This window comes from Crinia signifera, chromosome 2 (assembly GCF_055691185.1).
Source record: "Crinia signifera chromosome 2, ASM5569118v1, whole genome shotgun sequence".
NCBI lineage: Eukaryota > Metazoa > Chordata > Amphibia > Anura > Myobatrachidae > Crinia > Crinia signifera.
The window spans coordinates 359,153,337-359,162,270 of record NC_139218.1 but is presented as its reverse complement, the minus strand read 5'-3'; positions in this window follow the sequence as shown (position 1 = coordinate 359,162,270).

Sequence of the window (8,934 nt, the reverse complement as noted above, 5' to 3'; positions counted from 1 at the left end):
CTACGCATGGAGTTGACTTTATATAGTGTGGCAAGCGCAGCGAGCCACCGAGCACGAAGCGTGGCGAGCGTGGCGAGCATAGCGTGCCCCGCGACGGGACGTGGATTACTGTGCTCGCCACACTATATAAAATCAACTCCATGCGTAGTGGATAGTGGGGTTATGAACAGGTCAAAAATTGCTTCGGATCCCATCAATATATCTGCCGATATCGCATCCGATATATCTGCCGATATCGCATCCGATATATCGGGCGCCGTGAAAATACACAAGTAGCTAATATTGTCTGTGTAGATTATTTTTTTTTCTTGTTGCTCTAGAAAAATTACAGAAACGGATTGGTTGGTATTTAATCTCAATACAAAATCTTCTGTTAATCTCCCCCATTATTCCATAAATCAGAAATGATATATTCCATATAAGATCAAAAATGGGAATTTAAAGCCTCAATTTCACACTGGGATTCTCTAAATTATTGTAATAAATACTTTGTTTTTGTAATTATGTATCTATGTGTATTTATATACTTGAAACACCTTGTAAATAAAATAATAAAAAATAATGTTGATGTTGGTATTTTGAAACTGTTAATAAAATTGGTACTGCTTTCCTAGCACGGCGCCCACGATCTAGATTGTATGCGTGGGGCTGATATCTCATGCATCTAATGCATCTTATGTGTTTGTGCGGCATAAGATGCATGAGATGATGCAATCAACGCGATCAACGAGATTGACGAGATTTTTACATTGCAAGCAAGCTTCTTTCCTAGCACGGCGCCCGTCGTGGTACATCGCATGCCTTAAGTTAAGGTACTTAAGGCATGCGATAGACGCGATGGACCCGATTTTCTGTCTTTAACTGGCTCAATTGGCGGTAAAAGTGAAAATCGCGTTGATCGCGTCCATCGCGGGTCCATCGCGGGAACTTTTCATACCCCCACTATCCTCGTCGGCGTGGAGTTGATTTTATATAGCGTGGCGAGCGCAGCGAGCCACCGAGCCCGAAGCGTGTTATGGCATATGGCATGCGATGGCATGCGATGGGAGCCGTGAAAGTACACAAGTACCCACGATTTTTTATCTCATGGATCTCATGCATCTTATGGATGCATAAGATCCATGAGATTAAAAAATCGGGTCCATCGCGTTTATTGTATGCCTTAAGTACCTTAAATTTAAGGCATACAATCAATGAGACAGACGCCGTGCTAGGAAAGCAGTACCATAAAATTTTATCAATGTGGTTCATTAACTTCTGCAGACTACTGTACATGAATACTATACAATATGACAGTATTGTATTTGCTAGAGAGATCAGACTTCAGTGTATTTCCCAATGTTAGTTTACAATGCAGTGTAACTATATTGCTGTCATTTGTAAATGGTTCTTATGTCAGATAAAGTGCGATTCTCACGATTTAATCTGCGACTTTCGGTCTCCACTATACTGACAGTGTGGTTGTAGTATCAGTCGCACCATTGTCGGAGCTCCCTCGCTCACACCTCCATGTCCCATTGTGCGACTCGTGCAGAGGTGACAATTTAGCAGGAGATGTCCCCAGGATGTCCCCAGAGACTACCCCCTGCTTTCTCACCTCCACATCAATGCTCTGCATTTCACACTCACGCCTTGCCTTTGAATACAGTAGCAGAGCCTTTGTCATATTAGGAAATCGCAGCGCTGCAGAACAAACGTGCAATCAATGTCACTCATGACGGCTACTTTGGCCCAGATTTATAATTGGTCAGCGCAGCTCAATGCTGCCATCTAACGGCCACAAATGGATATTGCATGAACATGTTCTGCTGTTCTGTATACATGAGTTGTGGATAAAACATGGACGTTAGCTGCGGGCTGTATCTCCACGGGGGAAGTGCAGAATTTTTAAAGTGTGTTTATGTGTATGTTGTTCCAATCTGGGAGATCATCAGACCACACACAGGCCCACAGAGACCTATCAATTATATGCCACACACCCCATACTCCCCATGCCTTGATACTTCTGAACCTTTGTAACCAGCAGCAGTGAGTTGGCAAAGCACTATCCTCCAATACTTGCCTACCCTCCCAGAATGGCCAGGAGGCTCCCACAAATCGAGTCCCCCTCCCGGTCCTCTGGGAAGGTGGGCAAGTCTCCCACATCACCCCAGCAGCCCCCGGACTCTACTACCCTGATGCATAAAATCCGTGGACCTGCGAATTGCCGCAGCGGGGCTTGGTGATGTCAGCCTCATCCCGCCCCTGACACAGCCTCGTCTCGCCCCCCTTTCACTCCTTTCCAGGCTTCTCCCGGAGAAGAGTCAACAAAGTAGGCAGGGACGTATCCTCCTAACTCCTTCCTCACTCTGGGCAGGATGTAACAAGCTTCATCCCCTGTTTGCGGGCAGTCAGTATACTTTACATGTGACACCGGTATTTAGCCTTCTTCCAAAATACCTAGAGCCTGATTTGCAGGCAATGCTACTGCTGCTGAACATTTGTATTGGTAGACTCTGCATGCGCCAAGGTACTCTATGGATGCACCTGCTATCAGCAGCAAAAATATAGCGCTATGGAATGTTGGAGGGCCCCAAACTGGTATCTTGCCTAGGGCCCCATGAGGTATAAATGTGCCTCTGGTTACCATAGTGCCAATCAGCCCTAGACTAATCAGTGGAGGAAAAATGTGCCCCCACAGGCAATGTTCCCTCTAATTTTACGAAGTCTGTGTGCGGCAAAATACTTTGGCTGTGCAACTTTGGAAGGAAATTTAAATTTTTGTGCGTCACTTATATTTAACCGGAGAATGACGTTCAGCATTTGTGTTAACTTTACTTCAAAATGATATTAAACATTTAAACATTCAAAACACAGCACACAATGTAGTTAATGGGTGAAACACACATTAATTGAGTCCAGAACTGCAAAAAGGGACCACTGCCGCTTTGTGCGCTCTGTTGTAATGTCTGTGCGCACGCTCGCCCAGTTGTGTGCGCGCGCACGCGCGCACAGCTTAGAGGTAACACTGCCCACAGGGACATCTAGCCCTGTGCTGATAGATACAAACACCCACAGACCCTTCACAAGGTCATCCAGTGGTTTAGACGATGAGGTTATTATTGGGCGCTGCATTTATATTTTAAGTAGATTATTCAGCAGCATAACAATAGCCCCGCAGCCCCCATGGTAGCGGGGAGGTGCTGTGTCAGTGCGGGCGCCGGGGGTCTGCAGGGCTATTGTAACACCGCCACCGCCAGGGGCAAATGCAGAATTTTCAGAAGGGGGTTTCCAGAGGGGCGGAGCAGAGCACGGAGATGGACACCCAGTATATGCCGGGTCAGTTAAAGTATTATAGATAGACCAAATGTATATAAATAATAATAATAATAATAAAAAAAAAAATATATATATATATATATATATATACTAGGTGATTCATCGCGCCCTACGGGCGCTCTTCACACCGTCGTAAGGGGCTGCGCCCCCTTAATTTGTGAACATTTGTATATGAGAAAGATGGTTAGAATTGTATGAAAGATGGCCTGTATTGCAACTTGAGTTATAGGTGAAATGTGTTAAATAGAGAGCATATGATGTGGAAGGGGGTGTGTATTGTTTTGTTTAATTAAAAAGCGGTTACAGAGTAAGATGTACATTGATAGTGTGGAGGGTACAGTGACATTTGTGGGTGTGGGGGGGGGCTGTGTGTGCATGTTGTTTAGGTGTGTGTGTGCAATAGTATAGTAGGGTGTTTCTGAGTCAGCGGCTCCCCACTGGCGGAGGTCACGACACAGGAAAACAGGAGGCTGGGTAGTGATAGGGGTGTGTGGGCATAAGGGGGACTAAAGAGGAGGGTGGGAGATACTGTGCAGCTTCTGCCAGTGGGTGAGGGTCCAGCGTGGCAGTACAGGAGTACAGGATGGTGGCCCTTAGTCAGTGTCTCCTCCTACTGGGTGGGAGTTCGGGTGCATGAGAGCAGGAGGCTGGGCTATGAGGCATGATAGGGGCATGTGGGCAAAACAGCATCAGCGACTCCCCAGTGGTGGAAGTTACGGTTCAGGAGAGCAGGAAGCTGGGTAGTGATAGGGGTGTGTGAGTATACGGGGGACTAAAGAGGGGCTTAGGGGTGCCGTGAATTGAGGGAGGGGCGCGGGGGTGCTGTGAATCAAGGGAGGGAGGGGGCGCAGGTGTCGGCGAATCGCGGGAGAGGGCGGGGGTCCGCAAAGCGTGGGAGGGGGCGCGAGGGGGGTTGCGAATCGCGGGAGGGGGGGTGCGCGGGGGGTCCGTGAATTGCGGGAGTGGGGGGCACGGGGCGCGATGAATCACCTAGTTGGTTATATATTCTTGTAGAAGGATGGTAGGATGTTGCTGTCATTCAGAATGCATTTACATAAACAGTAATAGTAGCAGTAAAAGGTCTGACTTAAAACACCTACAGTAAAACAGAACAGGTGTTATATATTATACAAAGAATTGGTTGATGATGTGTAGGTTGACGTGCACATAGTTCATAGTTGTCACTGGAAAAAAATTGCTACAAGAAAAAATCAACACAGAAAGTTCAACACATATAAATGTTGACATAAGTGTGGCACTTCATCGGTGTCCATGTCGACACATGAGAATGAATATGAAAACATTCAAAAAAGAAAAATAAATCTTCAAAAACTCATGTCAACCTTTTTCATTGTCGACCATAGCCGTGCCAGTGTTTTGCATGTGCCATTTAATCCTGGGGTTGCCGTGGGGTGGGGGAGAGGGAGGAGGTGAGGGGTGTCCGCGAATCATGGGAGGAGGGGTCGTGGGTGGATGCCGTGAATTGCGGGAGGGGGGGTCGCGGGGGGTTGCAGTGAATCGCAGGAGGGTGGGTCGCGGGGGTGGGGGGTTGCCGCAATGACAGGAGGGGGGGTCAGGGGTGGGGAATCGAGGTAGTGGGGGTCGTGGGGGGCACCGTGAACCGCGGGAGGGGGGTTGGCGCGAATCGTGGGAGGGGGGGTCGCGGGGTGCCGCGACTTGCAGGAGGGGGGGGTGTCACGGGGTGGGGCCGCGAATCGCGGGAGTCACCGGGGGTGCCGCGAATTGCAGGGGGTGTGCTGCAAATCGCGGGAGGGGGGTCGCAGGGGGTGCCGCGAATCGTCACAAGAAAAAATCAACACAGAAAGGTCAACACATGTAAATGTTGACATAAGTGTGGCACTTCATTGGTGTCCATGACGACACATGAGAATGAATATGAAAACATTGAAAACGTGAAAAATAAATCTTGTCAACCTTTTTCATTGTCGACCATAGCCATGTCAGTGTTTTGCATGTGCCATTTAATCGTGGGGATGCCGTGAATGGGGGGGGGGGAGGGAGGTACATACCCAACATGACCCTCTCCAGGAGGGACACATTGCTCTGTTTCTGGACTTTCTTCTTAATTTATGGATTACCATCACCTGTGCTTAAACACCTTTCTTATCAATTACCCTGTTTAACATGACAGGTGATGACAATCATAAATTAAGATGGAAGTCCACAAACAGAGCATTCTGGCCCTCCTGGAGAGGGTCATGTTGGGAGGTATGGAGGTGTGGGGCGCTCACCTGGTGTGTCTGGTGAGTAGCTGTGTCTTTGCTGTGTAACATGGAGAGGCAGAGGGTGTCTGGCACTGTCTGTGGGCTCACTGGGCTGGTTCTCTGTCATGTGAGTCAGTCATGTGAGTCAGAGGCTCCACCCAGCGTTATAGCTCCAGACACACTTTGAGTGACAGATGTAGCCAAATATATAAGAGATATATATATATACACATACATATACATACATATATATATACATACAGGGGCATCAACAGCAGTGTAGGCCCCTGGGCATAACAATGTATTGGGGCCCCTACCGATCCTCCAGCATTAGGGGTGGGGGAAGCTTTGATGTCCCGCGGGTGGGTATTATATCAACCGCTCAGCATGTAGGGCCTGGATCAGTAATTTCCACTGATTACCCCTTTACTGCACAAATAGTGGGAGAAGGGGACATTGGGCTGAATGAAGGGGCCCTGATACATAACTTCCAGGGTGGTAGAGGATGTTTAATATGCAGAGACGGGGTGTATAGTGGAGTGGGCTTATTATTTATAATTTTCTGGTGGGAGAATAGCTTGCTTGACTGCAGATATCTCCAGTTCCCGGAAATAGATTTCTTAGATTTTACTGGAATTAAAAACTAGAGAATCCCACCTACCAAATGGTATTGGGGACTAGGGGATCAGAGTTCAGAAGTCAGAGCAATCTGCCAACGAGCATATAAAACTACATACCAGGTGTGTGGAGCTGGAGCAGTAACCAGTCAGATTTCTCCGGTTCCCAAGGGCCGATTTTTTTAAATTCTTGTACCCATGGAAAGAGGGGACCCCAGCTTTCAGCCTAGTACCCTTAGACTCCTGGGGGGGTTTCTGGGTACTCAGAACCCCCCCCCCCCGCGTGCGCTACTGACCGCCGCTGCGTCTATGCTGTGACCGGGACCCGCAGATTTACTTGTCTGCAGTCCCGGCTACTGCTGCTTTGGAAGCATCGGCAGCGCCCCCCCCTTCCCCCCCCCGTGCCTTACCACCTTAGCAGTATGGAACTGCAGATCTTCTCTGCGGCGCAGTCCCGCCTCCCCTCCTGGCAACTTCTGCTTTGGAAATGGACCACCATAAAATGTCCGCCACCATACAGCAGACAGTTCTGTGAAACTGTCTGCAGTATGGGGGTGGACATATTGGGCCTTATTCGGATCGGTGCGGCCGGATCCGAATATGCGGCCAGGACCGTGCGTGCGAAACCCCGCCTTCCATACGGATCGCCAACTCCGTCCGTACGCGGTAAGAAGCTGGCCGAACCGACCACACGTGTATTTTTCACGGAATACGCCTCCTCCATCTCAGGGAACCTCCCCCATCATTCGATGGTCGCAGACCATCGAATGCAGGACCGAGTGGTCCACCAGCTCCCGCAACCTCAGACCACACGGACATTTTTCCGTGCAAAAGCAGGGATCTGGGCGGGCAGCTGACATCCGGCATTGTCATATGTCCGCCTCCTACACGTGCGTCACGACCGCATTACCATACATACGCCCAGCGTTTGCATGGGAACACCCATGAAACGCGGGGCGTATGCATATGGTAATGAGCCCAAATAGCCCTTCACGCCCCTCTCCACCCCCTGTTCGGAGTGTTCACATTCATGCGGGATTTGGCCGTACGCCCCGTTCGCACATGCGCAGAGACGCCTCTGCACATGCGCAGACACAAAACATCGGCGGCACGAACGCACGCGGATATTACCGCACCAACCAGAATAAGGCCCCTTTCATAGCAGAGCAGCCAGGACCGCACCGTAGAGAAGATCTGCGGGTCCTGCTGCAAGTGTGTGGGGGGGGGGCGGGGGGTTAGTAAGGCACGGGGAGGGGGGGCATGGGTGGCTGTGGGGATGGTTGCTAACTTTACTGGGGGGGGGGACGCTGCCGAAATTTTTGGCGTGCGCATAAATTATAGTTACGCCACTGAGATTATTGGCATTGATTGTATTTATTTATTTATTCATATTAATTATTTATACTTTCTGCTAGATTTATCTTTTATATAGAAACCTACACTAATGGGGCCTACACACTGGGTGACTTCAGGGCAATTTCTAAATGATCTCACACGATCGCTTAGAAAATGCCCCTACATCGCTCTGTGTGCGCGCATCGCTATCGCCCGCCGATTAATATCCAGCATGCTGCACATTAAATCTACTAATCGCCGGTCAGGGGCAGTGTTCTCACCAGAGAACTCTGGCCTTGACAGATCGCTTAGTACACAGCGCTGACACATAGCTGTATGCTGAGCAATCTTGCTGAGCGTTGTGAGCGAATGAGCATTGTTCAGAACACTCAGCAAATCTCCCTGTGTGTAGGCCCTTAACATTTTATAATTGATAGTAACCATAGCATACCTCCCAACTTTTGAAGTTGGGAGGTCGGACATTCGCGCGGCTTCGCCGCGCGCGTTCCCGAAAAGGGGGCGTGGCCTCGAGGAAAGGGGACGTGGCCTCACGGGGTGACGTGAACTCTGGCCACGCCCCCCGTTTTCGCCGCTCGTCGGCAAGCTGGGGGGGCTCCCAACTGTCCCCCCCACCGCGGGACAATGGCGGCAAGCTGGGGGGGCTCCCAACTGTCCCCCCACCGCGGGACAATGGCGGCCCCGGGCGGGGACCCGGGAACGTCCCCGAATATCGGGACGTTCCCGCGGTAAGCGTGACAGTTGGGAGGTATGACCATAGTGCTCTCCTTAAAAATATCTAAGATTTGATGGGTGGCTGGCTGGGCCAAAGGAAGACAGGCACCATCTTCATACATTTCATTCCATATACATATGTAAACAGTCCCTACATCACAAGCATTTTCAGAGGCAGACTGAATGAATGTAGAAAGGTCACACACATGTCTGGTGTGAGAGTGCTGTGTAAATGTGTACACTGCTGCAGCACACAAAGAGCCTAGAACATTTGCCTGTGAATGCCTCCCTGTAGCATGCTGATTCAGAGGAAGGAAGGCTGCAGACACACGTACATATGTCATATCTCTGCATTCATGAGCCAGGAGCTGAATAAGAACGAGGCGGTCTTTTCACACTCACGGAGGAAGTAGTTCACATTCCGTTGCACCTTTATAATGGATGTCACTTCAAAAAAGGGAAGACACTATCCTGCACTGTATGCTGGGTATGGTGTAAGTGAGTCCATACTTCATAGGTTCCCAAACGCGGTCCTCAAGGCACCCCAACGGTCCAGGTATTAAGTATATCCATGAGTGGCCACAGGTGCCTTAATTAGTAACTCTGTCAGTCTGATTTAACCATCTGTGCTGAGCCATGGATATACCTAAAAGCTGGGCCACTGGGGTGCCTTGAGGACCGCGTTTGGGAACCTCTGCCATACTTGC